The sequence below is a fragment of the Artemia sp. Qi Xiang Cuo genome, chromosome 13 (genome assembly GCF_049724085.1).
Source record: "Artemia sp. Qi Xiang Cuo chromosome 13, ASM4972408v1, whole genome shotgun sequence".
NCBI classification, from domain to species: Eukaryota; Metazoa; Arthropoda; class Branchiopoda; order Anostraca; family Artemiidae; genus Artemia; species Artemia sp. Qi Xiang Cuo.
The window spans coordinates 66,400,262-66,414,959 of record NC_142806.1 but is presented as its reverse complement, the minus strand read 5'-3'; positions in this window follow the sequence as shown (position 1 = coordinate 66,414,959).

Below are 14,698 nucleotides of genomic sequence, written 5' to 3'. Positions count from 1 at the left end.
GGAAGACATAGATGATGTGTGTCTGTTTTCTAAAGCTTTTGGTCTGCCCATTTCGGTCCCAAAAACAATAGTATTTTATAACCGTAGTATAACAATAGTATTTTAAAGACAATAGTATTTTATAACCGACAAATAACCCTCCCTATACCCTTAGCAATAGAAGGGAACACAATAGCTTATCTGCCATCTGTCTGTCTACGGGTTATTACCATTGACTGCCTTTTAAAATGGAAACCACTTGTGGAGTTTTTGATAATTAAAATCTTAAAGCGACTCATCATTTTAAAGCGACTTGCAGGATCTAAATGGTGATCTTCACCAAAATTGATTATTGTTTTTAATAAGCTGTATATTCGATCAAAAATGGAATATGGCACTCATTTCTTTGTTAATGTTCCTTTAACTCTATTTAAAACCCTTGAGACACTCCAAAATTCAGCCATAAGAATTGCATTGGGACTGCATAAACATACTGCAGTAGATAAGCTAAAAGAGCTCTCTGGACTACCTGCTCTGAAAGATAGAGCTACTATGCAGAGAAACCGTTACTTTACAAAAATACAATATTATGGTGATAAACATGCAGTCTTTCCAGCCACTTTTGCAAACCCTAGCAAGCCTCAGCACCATAAGTCTTCTTGGTGTCAGTATCTGAAAGATCATCCAAATTGGAAAAATGAACATGCAGATAGTTACCCTTTTCCAAATTCTCCGCCTTGGGAAATGGAGGCCCCTGAGTGCCATCTCCAACTGCTCCTTAAGGATAAATCTTTTTATGCTAATCAGTCTGTTTGTCAGCTTTTCGCCATTAAAATTTCCTAATTGTTTCCCGAATATACTCAAGTTTATACTGATGGATTAGTAAAGGGAACAAATACAGGAGCAGGGGTCTGCATTCCGTATGTTTCCTTGAATATTTCAGTAACTCTCCTATCCAATACTTCAACTTTGTCAGCAGAGTTGTTTGCCTTTCTAAAAGCACTGGAAGTTATGGTCAACCTCAGACCAGCTTCAAAAAAAGTGTTAATTCTCACAGATTCTGAGTCTGCCATCCAACTAATGAAAAAAATAAATTATGAGGCTGCTGATTCAGATTTAAAATTTATTAGAGATTATCTCCTAAGCCTTAAGAATGTGGACACTTCAGTTTGCTTCCACCATATCCCTAGCCATAAAGGACTGACCCACAATATGACAGCCGATAGGCTAGCTAATGAAGGAGAAAATGCTTGCGCCCCCCCAGACTCAAAACTTGGGAACCTTCGTGACATTATAAAACACCGTGGAAAAACGAAGTGCACCCCATTCCTGAATTCCCCATTTCAATCAAGGGAAGATTCGGTGTGGTATTACAGGATAAAATCTGGATACCTGTTGCTGAATTCTCTTCGATTCCAATGGAATCTCCATCATTCACCACTCTGTAGGTGGTGTAAAACATCAGTGGAAACCCCCCAACATATCTTTTTTGAGTGTTCGGTACTGGCACCACAAATCACAAAGATTAAGTTAAGCTGCCAGAAAATGGGTGTTCCAGAAACATTTGATACCATCATCAATTTAAAACAACATCGTAACACTGAAAGACCAATCTGTAACTTGATGATCCAGATCATGAAGACGACAATGGAACATTGATAGAATTCTAAAGTGCAGAAGAGAGCGAGAATGAGTAGGAAGCGCCGTACTGGTACCGGTACTGGTACAGGTACCTCAGGTACTCGCGCTTCCCACAACCCATCATCAAATTTATGGCTTCAAATGACATGCCAAGTGGAGTGTATTTTTAATTTTCAGGTCCTGCTTTTACAACGATATAGAATTACTGCTGACCATTTCTGAAAACATAACTGAGCTGAAGAAAAAGAAGGATTGAAGATACGAAATCAAAGGTGTGAAAGGACTGCATGGTAGTCCATATACCCTCATACAAATTCTGGAACCCATTTTATTGATTGCCTAAGAACCACTGACTGGTCCAATGTTTTAAATTGTCAAGAGGTAAATTCTGCCACAAATGGTTTTGTGCAACGGCTAAGTGAGATTATCCACTCAACTTTTCCTATTCGTAAACCTAACCGGAAAACTATCCCTATATGCCCCTCGATGTCACATAGCCTCATCATCTCCTCATATCGTAAAAACAAATTATATAAGTTAGCCTGTAAGACCAGTAGTGATATTGACCTATCAAATTATAAAAATTATAAAAACTTATACACTAAACTCATCCGCGAAGCGAAGAAAAATTGTTATTATACAAAAATTCTCAGTTGCAAAGGAAACCTGAAAAAGATTTCGTCCGCCATTAATGATATACTCTCAAAACATAGAAAATCAAAGTCTATACCTATTCGCCTTAAAGACACAAATGGTAGATTAATTGACCCTTTACATGCACCTGACGCATTTAATAATTATTTTTCTAATGTTCTTCATACTGACTCCCGCTACTCCTTACAGGCTGTATTCCCTTGCTTCAATTTTAGATCCATGTGTTTCTGGCCAACTGATAGCAATTAACCATGGGCACTGTTCTTTTTTCTGAAGAAACAGAAAAAAAATAAATAGGGCTTGAATGAAACAGAACAAAAACAGAAAAGGTCTACAAAAACCAGAAGACCTGTTTCTGTTTCTGTTCTGTTTTTTTATAAGAACAGAAAACAGCTGTTTAAACAGCTGTTTTTTGAAAGCTTAAACCTGAAGGAAAAATAAAAGAGCAGGTGATAAAAGACAAATATAGAAAGATCAGTACTGAAAAGATGCCAGACAAAACCTTTCTGTCACAAAACTAAATAGAGTATGGTTGAAACCAGGGTAAAGTAACCATGGGCACTGTTCTGTTTTTTTGAAGAAACAGAAAAAAAATAAACAGGGCTTGAATGAAACAGAACAAAAACAGAACAGGTCAACAAAAAACAGGAGACCTGTTTCTGTTTCTGTTCTGTTTTTTGGTAAGAACAGAAAACAGCTGTTTAAACAGCTGTTTTTTGAACGCTCAAACCTTAAGGAAAAATAAAACAGTAGGTGATATGTTTTTTTATTATTATTATAAAGTTCATGAGCATCATTTGTTCAAGCCTTAAAACTTATCACTTAAAAACATGCGCTTTTCGAGCGTCTTGGATATAGTTCTGGCGCACTGCTTCCGCATGACATAACCGGCGATTGAAAACACTGATTTGCTTGGCACACTAGTAGCAGGTACGCTAAGATGCTTTACAGCGATATCTGACTGCTCCGGAAATTGTTTGTGTCTGGATTCCAGAAAATGAATGGGTCTCCAATCTGAAAACACTAAGTTTTAGCCTCTCACTAACTTCTTGTCAGGTTGCCACTTGCCACGGGTAGCACTTTAGTGCTTCTTTTAGCACTTTTCTCTGGAAGTAGCACTTTTAAGAAAGCGTAGTACTTTTGTAGCACTTTTTACACAAAAAAGAACAAGAGGCCTTAATTGCTTTGGGGGAGGGGGGAAGTTCCCCCCTACAGACCATGTTTTGCCCCTCCCCCCATCCTGGTGTTCGGAAGCAATCTTAAACAAAAATATGAAAGAAGAAAAATGCAAGGGAAAAAGACACTTCTTAATGCTAAATTCGAAAATTTTCGCCGCTTTGCGGCTTAACACAGCCTTTGAGGATTAAATTATATCCTAGCAAATGTGTGTGAGAAGCAAATCAAAAGAAAAATACACCGAATTCATTCTTAAGCAAATAAATAAAATGAAATTTCTCAAATTCTGAATTTCAAAGAAACTTAAGACCCTTTGCTGCACAATACTTTCTCTAAGTATTCTCTTCTCTAAAATAGGTATTTTAAGGGATGCAAATATAAGGAAAATTGCACTTTTTAATAACTTATTTCTAAAAATTTTCCCGCTTTGCGGCAGAAAATACTTTTTCCAAACCATTTACTTGCTCTATAATAGAAATTTTCACCAGTTCAAGTTTTTTTTAAGAGTACGAGTAGGCATGCTTTTAATTTTGTAGGCACATTTTTGTGGTCCACTCCCAAAGGAAAAGGGGTAATGAAACCCTTGGCTATAAGTACTCAATCCAAGAACATTAATTATACTTCTTACCCGATCCCCCCCCCCCGTACCGAGATTCTGGATCTGCCACTGTTTCTAAGTTGTTAATATGAGAAAAATACACTTTGGTGGAAAATTAAAATAATTTCTTAAGCCCCCCTCCCCCCCCCAGGATTTTTTCTGAATTTGTGCTACTGTATTTAAGCAAATTAATGAAAAAAGAAAAGGCTTACTGGATTGTCGGTTCTACGTCGCTCTGAAAGATAGACTGGAACTTTCTCCTCGTACAATTCTAAGGCATTTTCAGCAGAGTTGCTGAGGTTGCAGAAGCGTCGGACGGTTTTGAAACCTGTTGTGTCCAAAAACGACTGGAACAAGCTTTCCTCACTGGACTCAGCCTCAGGGACTTCAGCTGTACGAGGGCGAGTTGGGGTGGGTACTCTTGTGGGATCTGCAGCATTACTTAATGCATCCTGGAGTAATGGCGTCAAAAATTGGCGGGCAAGAGACCGATCCACCAGTGACAACCTTTCAAACGTCGAAGGATCCAGATACGCTGCCTTTAGGAAAAGAGTTAGCTCAAAATGTTGATTTGTCATAAAATACTTTTTTAACTCCACGGCTAGGAGTTCTTTGAGGGATGCAACAATGGGGCCATCACTGGCTCTAGTATTACAAAAGAGCTCAAGCCCTTTTAGGACTATGTATGCTCGACTGGCAGTCGGATATGAAGAAGCACTTATCAGTATGGTGGCATCGCGAAAGGGAGCAAGTACGGTAATGGCAGCTTCTAGTACAATCCAGTCATTAGACGAAAGCCAGAGACTCCTAATGGAATCTTTGCCACTGTTGAATGTAAAAAAAAATTTCCAAAGGCTCCCTATGTTTTTTCGCAGACTCAATCATTTCCAATGTGCTATTCCATTGCACTTTCATGTCTAGAGGGATATGAGAACTAAGGCCACTCTCTTTGCAATATTTTTCAAAGATATCGTGCTGGACAGTGGAAACCTTTAGGTTTCTCAGTAATTTTCGCAGTTTTATCAATGGCTGAGCAAGCGTAACGTGACTTCGGATAGCCTGTGCCGCACCCTCGTCTTCTGACTGACTCCCAGCTCCCCATTCTTCTTCTCCATTACTTTCGTCATCCTCTTCCATAGACACTGCACCAGTTTCATCGGATTCTTCAGCAAACTTATCTTCACTTCCAGAGTTTTCAGACTCAGAATCAGAAAGGCCATCTGAATCATTTTCATCAGTTGGCTCGACATCTTCGACTTCATCAGAGGATTCAAAGCAATCTTCTTCAGGCATATCATTGGCTAAGTTTCGAGTGGACCAAAATCCAAGAGCACGAGTCACGGCTAGATGAAGACAGTGTGCGGAACATGAAGTTCGAGGAATTGCTCCTAGCCTACAGGCTTTGACGACATTGCTCCCAGAATCAGTCACAACGCGGAAAATCTTGTCTGTTAGTGAAAACTTCCTGAGTGCAACTTGGATTGCTGAAAGAATGTTAGTAGCTGTATGAGAATGCTTAAGCTTCTTGAAATGTAAAATACAGTGGTGCAACTTCCACTCATTTTTCATCTTCCTGGGGTAATGGGCGGTGATACCTATATAGCCAGATCCTTTTGCAGACCAGCAATCAAAGGTCAAGCTAGCCTGAGTGGCACACCTTAAAGCAGCCTTCAGCTTAACTTCTTTTTTTTCTGGCAGCAACATTCATGTGACGATGGATGGTTCTCCTGGATGGTGCTTTCAAGCCATCTGTTATTTTTGAAATAAGCTGTTTCATACCTGGCTTATCAAACACAGAAAGTGGCAATTTGTCCTTAAACACTGTTTTGCAGCAAAGCTTCCGCAGAGCAGCTTGTTTTGATCGATCGGTAATAAGGAATGATCGTATGTCTGCTCTCCCTTTTCCAGATTTTATTAACCCATTGGCCTCTGTGTCACTTGCTTTGCTATTTGAAGCTTTCTTGAGGGAATCAGCCTGACTTGATATATTTTCTTGAGTTGGTTTGGGTTTGCTATTTGCTGCACCAGCGGCAGATACTTTATCTTTGTGCACATCAATCGAATGCTTCCTTTTAAGATGGTATATAAATGTCGTGGCAGAGCCTCCCTTAGCCTTTAGAGAGGTTTTGCAGAAGTTGCACCTGATACTTTCTTTGCTTTCTTTTTTCCCGTAGGGTGCCCAGAGAGCTAACTCCGAAGTTTTACTGGGAACATTATTATCCATTAATAACCTAGTACAAATAAAGCTGATAGAGAAAAGTATATTCGAAAGCCCAAAAGGCAGTGTAAAAATGGTTTTTTTATTTATTTACTAATTAAACAAAAAAGGAGACCAAAACACATTTTGCTGGATTACTTCAATTCTATCTTAGGTATGCAAACATTAGTCATTTGTTGTACAGATACAATACTGCAAAAAAGGTTCTTGCTGGTGCTGACTGATACAAAAAGAAGATCCAATGCTAAGGGCTGTTAAATAATGTTTTCGATAAAAAAATATTCTACTCGAAAAAATGGGTTAGTCTGCAGAATGAGTGCAAAACAATTTTGCTTGTGCTTTCATGATGCTTGTGAGACAATTGGCCAACAGATGACCAAGGCAAATCACATATTGTAATAACTAAAATGATGCTTGTTTAAGATAATGGCTTTTTCATGCTCCCAATAAAATATTTCTATCCTGTCTGTCTGCAAATTAAAATTTATTTTGTTGATTTTTGAGCTGTATATTATTTATATTGTATGACACCATTTTTCAGTTGGCTCATATGGTTGATCTTCCTATTCTTTCTATTAATATATTGTCTACAGTTGTTGATATAAGTTTACTGGTCACACAGTATTTTGTAAACCAAAGATATATTACCATATAGAATAGACAATTTTATGGCTAGAAATGGTTTGTGTACAAAGTTATGTTAACTATGTTACATATTAACTTATGTAACGCTATGTTAACATCTAATTGGTGTTGTCACTCTTGTTACTTGCCAGTCGAAATTCCCCGTGTGTAACTTGAACATTTACAGACCGTGCTTGTCCCTGGACTTTCCTAAGTGATTTTAGTGACCTTGGTTCTTGTCAATTGGATTATAGGATTTGAATTATAGTCCTGAACAGTGAAAGAAATAAGAGGTGAGATTTTTAGTTCCAAATAGCTCATATCTGACACAAAGGAACCTCCTGAAAAAGACATAGATGTCTCACCTTTCCTGCCTTCAAAAAGAAACTTAACTAGAACCCCCCCCCCAACTCCTATGTCTAAATAAACCACACATCTCAAGGGGATACAAGCCCTAAACATCCTTTAAGCTAAAAGTACCAGTGAAACCTCTAGTAAAAAAGAAAAAATGATGCAATTAGATCACCCCCTGAAGAACCCCAACCCGAGATTATATAACTCCCTGATGATTCCCAATCACTGCCTAGCTCTTTAGATAAGCCATACTATTACATTGTGACCATCAAGAAAACCAATGGTCAACCCTTTACTAGAGATCGGTTAATGGATATTAGAAAGCCAATATTTTTACTAGCTAACTCAACTTTTGAAGTAGTTTTCCTAAAAGACGGTCTGATAGATCTTTATTTTACCTCTCACAAGGCCGCAGATTCAGTCCTTTCAAGGTCCAAGGAGTTGATCGTTGAGGGTTCCAAAATCTTTGCCACTTCAAAAGAAGTACAAAGGTCCTATAAATACTTGGTTTATGGTGTTGACACTGGTATACCAATAGAAGAATTTACAACTGAACTAATTGATTCTTCAGGTCATCCGGTCCATCCAACAACAGCCACAAGACTCAGCTTGAAAAATGATGGTAATCTTATACCCAATTGCTCAGTGCTCATTTTATTTAAAAACGAGTTGCAAAGAGAAGTTTTTCTGTGTGTTATGGCCCTTTACCACAAATCCTATAAACCAAAGCCCCCACAATGTGCAATTTACCTAGCTCATGGTCATAGCAAAAATAATTGTAAACAGTCACTCCAATCATGTCGAAAATGTGGTAAACCTAGCCACGTTACAGAAAATTGCACCGAGAAAGACGTCTACTGTAAAAATTGTAATAATAAGGGGCACACGGCACTTGAGAAGCAACTTGGTCAGGCATATCATAAGAGAGCCGAGATCCTCCGAACCTCTGTGAGATTGAAATTGCCCTACTCCGTTGTAGCCGCTACAATACCTAGACAACCAACTCCAAGTCGGCCCTTAAATAGCCAAACTGAAGTTTCAAAGAACCAGAAGAAAAAGGTCCCACCCCCAATAGATAAAGGCTTCTCATTTACCCAATGGTCCACTCAATTTCCTCAACTTGAGGCCAAATCGCAGCCTTCCTCTTCCCAACTTCCAGTTTATCACATCCACAAGTTATTCATCATCACAATCAAGAATGGTACAGGTTAGCTACATACCTCACAGTTTCCCATCTTATCGAGGTTGGCAGTGAACCAGTTGAACTGAAAAAATCCTTTAAAAAAGGCCATTACTACGCTCCTAGGAGAGGAAATCTGGCAAAAAGCTGCGATCCAACTTTTATCCTTCAAAGAAGGCATTAGAACGTCATTCTAACTCAACATTTTCTATGATCCCAACTGTTACCAAGTCCTCCAGAAATTTGAAAGCATAACCAGCACCTGAAACGATGGTAGATGCACCAAGCCATAGCAAAACAAAACAAAAAACAAGAAAAAGCCGACCAACACAGTAACACAGAAATTGACGGCCCCTCACGAAGTCTCCTCGGGCGAGGATGAAGTTCAAAGCAAAACCCAAGCGAGAAGATACCCGACAAGAATGCCTGACGACTAATTAATGTGTGACTTTTCGTTTTTAACTAGTTTATCCTTCGCTTCGCGGATGAGTTTTAACAATTTTTCTTCGCTTCGCGGATGAGTTTAGTGTATAAGTTTTTATAATTTTTATAATTTGATAGGTCAATATCACTACTGATCTTACAGGCTAACTTATATAATTTGTTTTTACGATACGAGGAGCCAATGAGGCTATGTGACATCGAGGGGCATATAGGGATAGTTTTCCAGTTATGTTTACGAATAGGAAAAGTTGAATGGATAATCTCACTTAGCCTTTGCGCGAAACCATTTGTGGCAGAATTTACCTCTTGACAATTTAAAACATCGGACCAGTCAGTGGTTCTTAGGCAATCGATAAAAAGGGTTATATTTGCAGAGCTGTAGTTTCTAGAAAGTGTTGGGATATTAATTCTAGAGCGTAGTGGTAGTGGTTGCGAAGGTAGTGACAAGTAAATAGGAAAATGGTCTGACCAATCTAAAAATATTATATTTGAGGACAGGTCATTTCCCAGGGAAGTGGATACAAAAATGTTATCAATTAATGTTGATCTCACAGGATCGACTCTACTGGGGAAAAACCATTGTGGGTAGAAGACCACTCGCGGTTACCGATTCAAAAAAAGTGTCAGATTCAATATTTTTACGAACATTGAGTAGGTTACAATTAAAGTTCTCAAGAACTATTGCCTTTTTATGGGGTAGGTTAATAAAATTAGAGAAATCATCAAACAGATCACAAAAACTTGAGGTCGGAAATGGGGGAGGTTTATGAAATAAGGAGAGTATATAGGAATTTTGGCCAATAGCTATGTTAACAATTATTGAATAAATACATCTGAGATTTATATGTGTAGAGAAAATAGATTCGCACTCTGATAGCCTGGTAAAATTTACATTCGAACGGATGTAAAGTGAGATACCCCCAGAACACTTTATCAATCTCCTGGGCATATGAATTATTTGGTAACCAGGGAGTGGAAAATCACTAGTGTCATCATTATTGGAAAGCCATGTCTCTGTTAATCCTATAGCGTCAAAAGGGCAGACACCATTGAATGAAATTAAACATTTAAACTTGAGCCACTTATCCCGGAAGCTTCTAATGTTGAAACAAAGAACATTAAGGGAATTATTATTTACTAGTTTTGGCTTCACATTGGTAGCAAAATCGAGAATATCAAGGTAATTACAACTAGCATGAGTTAAGGTACCATCGGGGCTGCTTATAGGGTTGGCATGCTGATTACTTTCTATATTGGAACAATTAAAAGCAATGTTATTAGAAAGGGATAAATTAGTTAAAAACGAAAAGTCACATATTAATTAGTCGTCAGGCATTCTTGTTGGGTATCTTCTCGCCTGGGTTTTCCTTTGAACATCATCCTCGCCCAAAGAGACTTCGTGAGGGGTCTTCAATTTCTGTGTTACAGTGTTGGTCGGCTTTTTTTTTTTTTTTTTTTGCTATGGCTTAGTGCATCTACCATCGTTTCAGGTACTGGTTATTCTTTCACATTTTGGGGGGACTTGGTAACAGTTGGGATCGTATAAAATGTTGAATTAGAATGACATTCCATGCCTTCCTTTAAAGATAACCTTTAGATCACAGCATTTTGGCAGATTTACTCTCATAGGAGCACAGTACATGCCTTTATTAAGGGATTTTTTCAGTTCAACTGATTAACTGCCAGCCACGATATCACGAGGAATTACTCGGTATGTAGCTAACCTTTGTCATTCTTGATTACAATGATGAATAACTTGTGGATGCGATAAAACTGGAATTTGGGAAGAGGAAGGCTGCGATTTGGCCTCAAGTTCAGGAAATTAAGTGGACCATTGGGTAACTGAGAAGCCTTTATCTATTAGGGGTGAGACCTTTTTCCTCTGGTTCTTTGAAACTTCAATTTGGCTATTTAAGGGTCGACTTGGAGTTGGTTGTCTAAAGATTGTAGCGGCTACGACTGAGTAGGGCAAGTTGAATCTCACAGAGGTTCGGAGGATCTCGGCTCTCTTATAATATGCCGGACAAAGTTGCTTCTCAAGTGCCGTGTGACCCTTATTATTACAATTTTTACAGTAGACGTCTTTCTCGGTGCAATTTTCTGTAACGTGGTTAGGTTTACCACATTTTCGACATGATTGGAGTGACTGTTTACAATTATTTTTGCTACGACCTTGAGCTAGGTAAATTGCACATTGTACGGGCTTTGGTTTATAGGACTTGTGGCAAAGGGCCATACCACACAGAAAAACTTCTTTTTGAAACTCTTTTTTAAATACAATGAGCACTGAGCAACTGGGTATAAGATTACCATCATTTTTCAAGCTGAGTCTTGTGGCTGTTGTTGGTTGGACCGGATGACCTGAAGAATCAATTAGTTCAGTTGTAAATTCCTCTATTGGTATACCGGTGTCAACACCATAAAACAAGTATTTATAGGACTTTTCTACTTCCTTTAGAAGTGGCAAAGATTTTGGAATCCTTAACGATTAATTCCTTGGACCTTGAAAGGACTGAATCTGTGGCCTTGTGAGAGGTAAAATAAAGATCTATCAGACTGTCTTTTAGGAAAACTACTTCAAAAGTTGAGTTAGCTAGTAAAAATATAAGCTTTCTAATATCCATTAGCCGCTCCCTAGTAAAGGGTCGACCATTGGTTTTTTTGATGGTCACAATGTAATAGTATGGCTTATCTAAAAAGCTAGGCAGCGATTGGGAATCATAAGGGAGTGATATAATCTCGGGTTGGGGTTCTTCAGGGGGTGATCTAATTGCATCATTTTTCTTTTTTGCTAGGGGTTTCACTGGTACTTTTAGCTTGAAAGATGTTTAGGGATTCTATCCCCTTAAGATGTGTGGTTTGTTTAGACATAGAAGTTGGGGGGGGGGGGGTTCTAGTTAAGTTTCTTTTTGGAGGTAGGAAAGGTGAGACATCTATGTCTTTTTCAGGAAGTTCCTTTGTGTCAGACATGAGCTATTTCGAACTAAAAATCTCACCTCTTATTTCTTTCACTGTTCAGGACTATAATTCAAATCCTATAATCCAATTACAAAAACCAAGGTCACTAATAGTAGAGATGCATTATTGAGTCGTGACAGGACCACGTGGTCCTGTCAGCATTTTTAATGCTGACAGGGCACCAAATATGGGCATGGAGTCATTAGGGAGAACACGTGGTTAATGAGATCAATGACCTAAATTTCCAAGTCAACAACAACAACATCGACCTTGACATTCGCTGAGAGCGTGCACTTACAACAACAACAACATCGACCTTGGAACACCTGTGCTGTCGACCTCAATTCACCTATCGTGAATCAATAATTCCCCTTAGAAACAACAAATTAATTTCCCCTTTCTTGACAGATCAATCAATCAATGACATCATCTGTCAGACTTTAAAAATTTTCGCCTAGAAACATTTCTCCAGGAATAGATCCAAATCATTAATGTCTTTGCCTCGGGAACAACTCTTTTGGTCGAACTCCAAAGGATATTAATAACCAAAGGCCATGGAAACAATTAGGCAAGAAACATCTTAGCGATGAATTGTTTTAGCGCGCGAAAAGGTTTCCTATTAATTTGAAATGCGTTAGCGCAGAGATGCCAATAACAAAGGAACACGCTGAATTTGCGTTTAGGGATTATTTGGGCGAAACAGTTTTAGACATTTTAGGGAACTATTTCGGCGAAACAGATAGAGACATTTTAAAAGAAGATTATTGAAGAGATATTAGAAGAGAATTTGAGTGTGGTCGTTATAATACACAAGTTTCATTTGAACAGTGTTGGGAGGTCCTCTAACCCAACCCCAAAGGGTTCCAATCCTCCTACCCCAACCCCGAAGGAAGCCCCCGGTCCTCAAAGGCCCCCCAAGCTCCCAAAGGCCCTCCACCGGGCCCCAAAGGTCCGCCAGGCCCCCAACTGCCCCCCCGGACACTCAAAGGCCCCCCAAGCTCCCAAAGGGCCACCGGCGCCCCCAAAGGCCCCCCCCAGACCCCCAAAGGCCCGCCCCGGGCCCCCCAAAGGCCCATCGAGCGCCCAAAAGACCACCGGGGTCCCAAAGACCCTCCACCGGTCCCCAAATGTCCCCCAGGCTCCCAACTGGCCCCCCGGACCCCCAAATGCCCTCCCCCCGCCCCCCAAGGTCCCCCCGGCTCCCCAACGACCAAACGGGCCACAACTGCCCCCCCCACCCCCCAAAACCCTCCCAGTACCACCAAGGCCCTACCCCGGGGCCCCCCACGGACTACTACCGGACCCCAACGCCCCTCCACCTCCCCAAGGACCCACCGGGTCCCCAACAACCTCCACCCGTCCCCAAAAGCCCCCCCAAGCTCCCAAAGGGCCACCGGCGCCCCCAAAGGCCCACCCAGACCCCCAAATGCCATCCCCGGACCCCCAAAGCCCATCCCCCGGTCCCCAAAGGTCCCCCCGAGCTCTCAAAGGACCACCCGACCCTCAAGGGTCCCCCAAACACCCTCCCCGGGCCCCCGTCGTTCGTTGATGTGTGTTGTGTATGTAGCCTTTCATAGGTGTGTCCTTTCAGAAAATTATGATTTGGGAGGTATAGTTTGCTTTTTGGACTTTTCAGAGCTAGGATTCTTAGTCACTCATAGGTGTTTGTTGTCTGAAACTTCGAGTTTGGGATGTGTAGTTGGCTATTTCAGACTTTTCTGAGCTAAGGTTTTTTAGTATTTCGTAGGTTAATGCTATCTGAAACTTATGATTTGGGATATGTAAAATACTATTTCGGGCTTTTCTGAGTTGGATTTCTTAGTCTTTCATAGGCGTGTGATGTCTGAAACCTATGATTTGGGATATGTAATTTGCTATTTTCGACTTTTCTGAGCTAGGTTTCTTAGCCTTTCATAGGTATGTGTTGTCAGAAAATTATGATTTGGGATGTGTAGTTTGCTATTTCAGGCTTTTCTGAGCTAAGGTTTTCTAGTATTTCGTAGGTGAATGTTGTCTGAAACCTATAGTTTGGGATGAGTAGTTTGCTATTTTTGACTTTTCTGAGCTAGGTTTCTTAGTCTTTCGTTGATGTGTGTTGACTGAAACCTATGATTTGGGATACGTAGTTTGCTATTTTTGACTTTTCTGAGCAGGATTTATTAGACTTTCATAGGTGTTTGTTGTCTGAAACCTATGATTTGGATGAGTGGTTTGCTATTTTTGTCTTTTCTGAGCTAGATTTCTTATCCGTTCATAGGTTTGTGTTGTCTGAAACTTATGATTTGGGATGCGTAGATTGCTATTTGAACTTTTCAGAGCTATGATTCTTAGTCCGTCATAGGCGTTTGATGTCTGAAACTTCTAGTTTGGGATGAGTAGTTTCGCTATTTCAGGCTTTTCTGAGCTAAGGTTTCTTAGTCTTTCATAGGTGAATGATGTCTGAAACCTATGATTTGGGATATGTAAATTACTATTTCGGGCTTTTCGGGGGTTTGACGCGTTCCACCAATTGAGTTGCGTTTTCAGGCACGGGGTTTCAAGCGTGTTTTGAGCGGGTTTGACAAAAGTCGTTTTCAAGTTCTCCGTGTTCAATCCGGCAAAACTTTAAAATGTTTTCATCTTAGGGGTTCCAGGCGTGTTGGACACGGGTTCTTCAAAATTGTAACTCGCCAGAATAGCATGGTTGAACACGGAGAACTTGAAAACGACTAATATGCAAATTTGTCGACTTGTATTGCAGTTTTTACAAGACATAGGAGCAGATAAGAAGATATAGTCCAGTTTATTACTTAAATTGGTGCATCTTGAATATAAATGCAGTGTAAAATTATAGTGACAATTCACCCCTTCCTTACACTTTTCAACTTTCTAA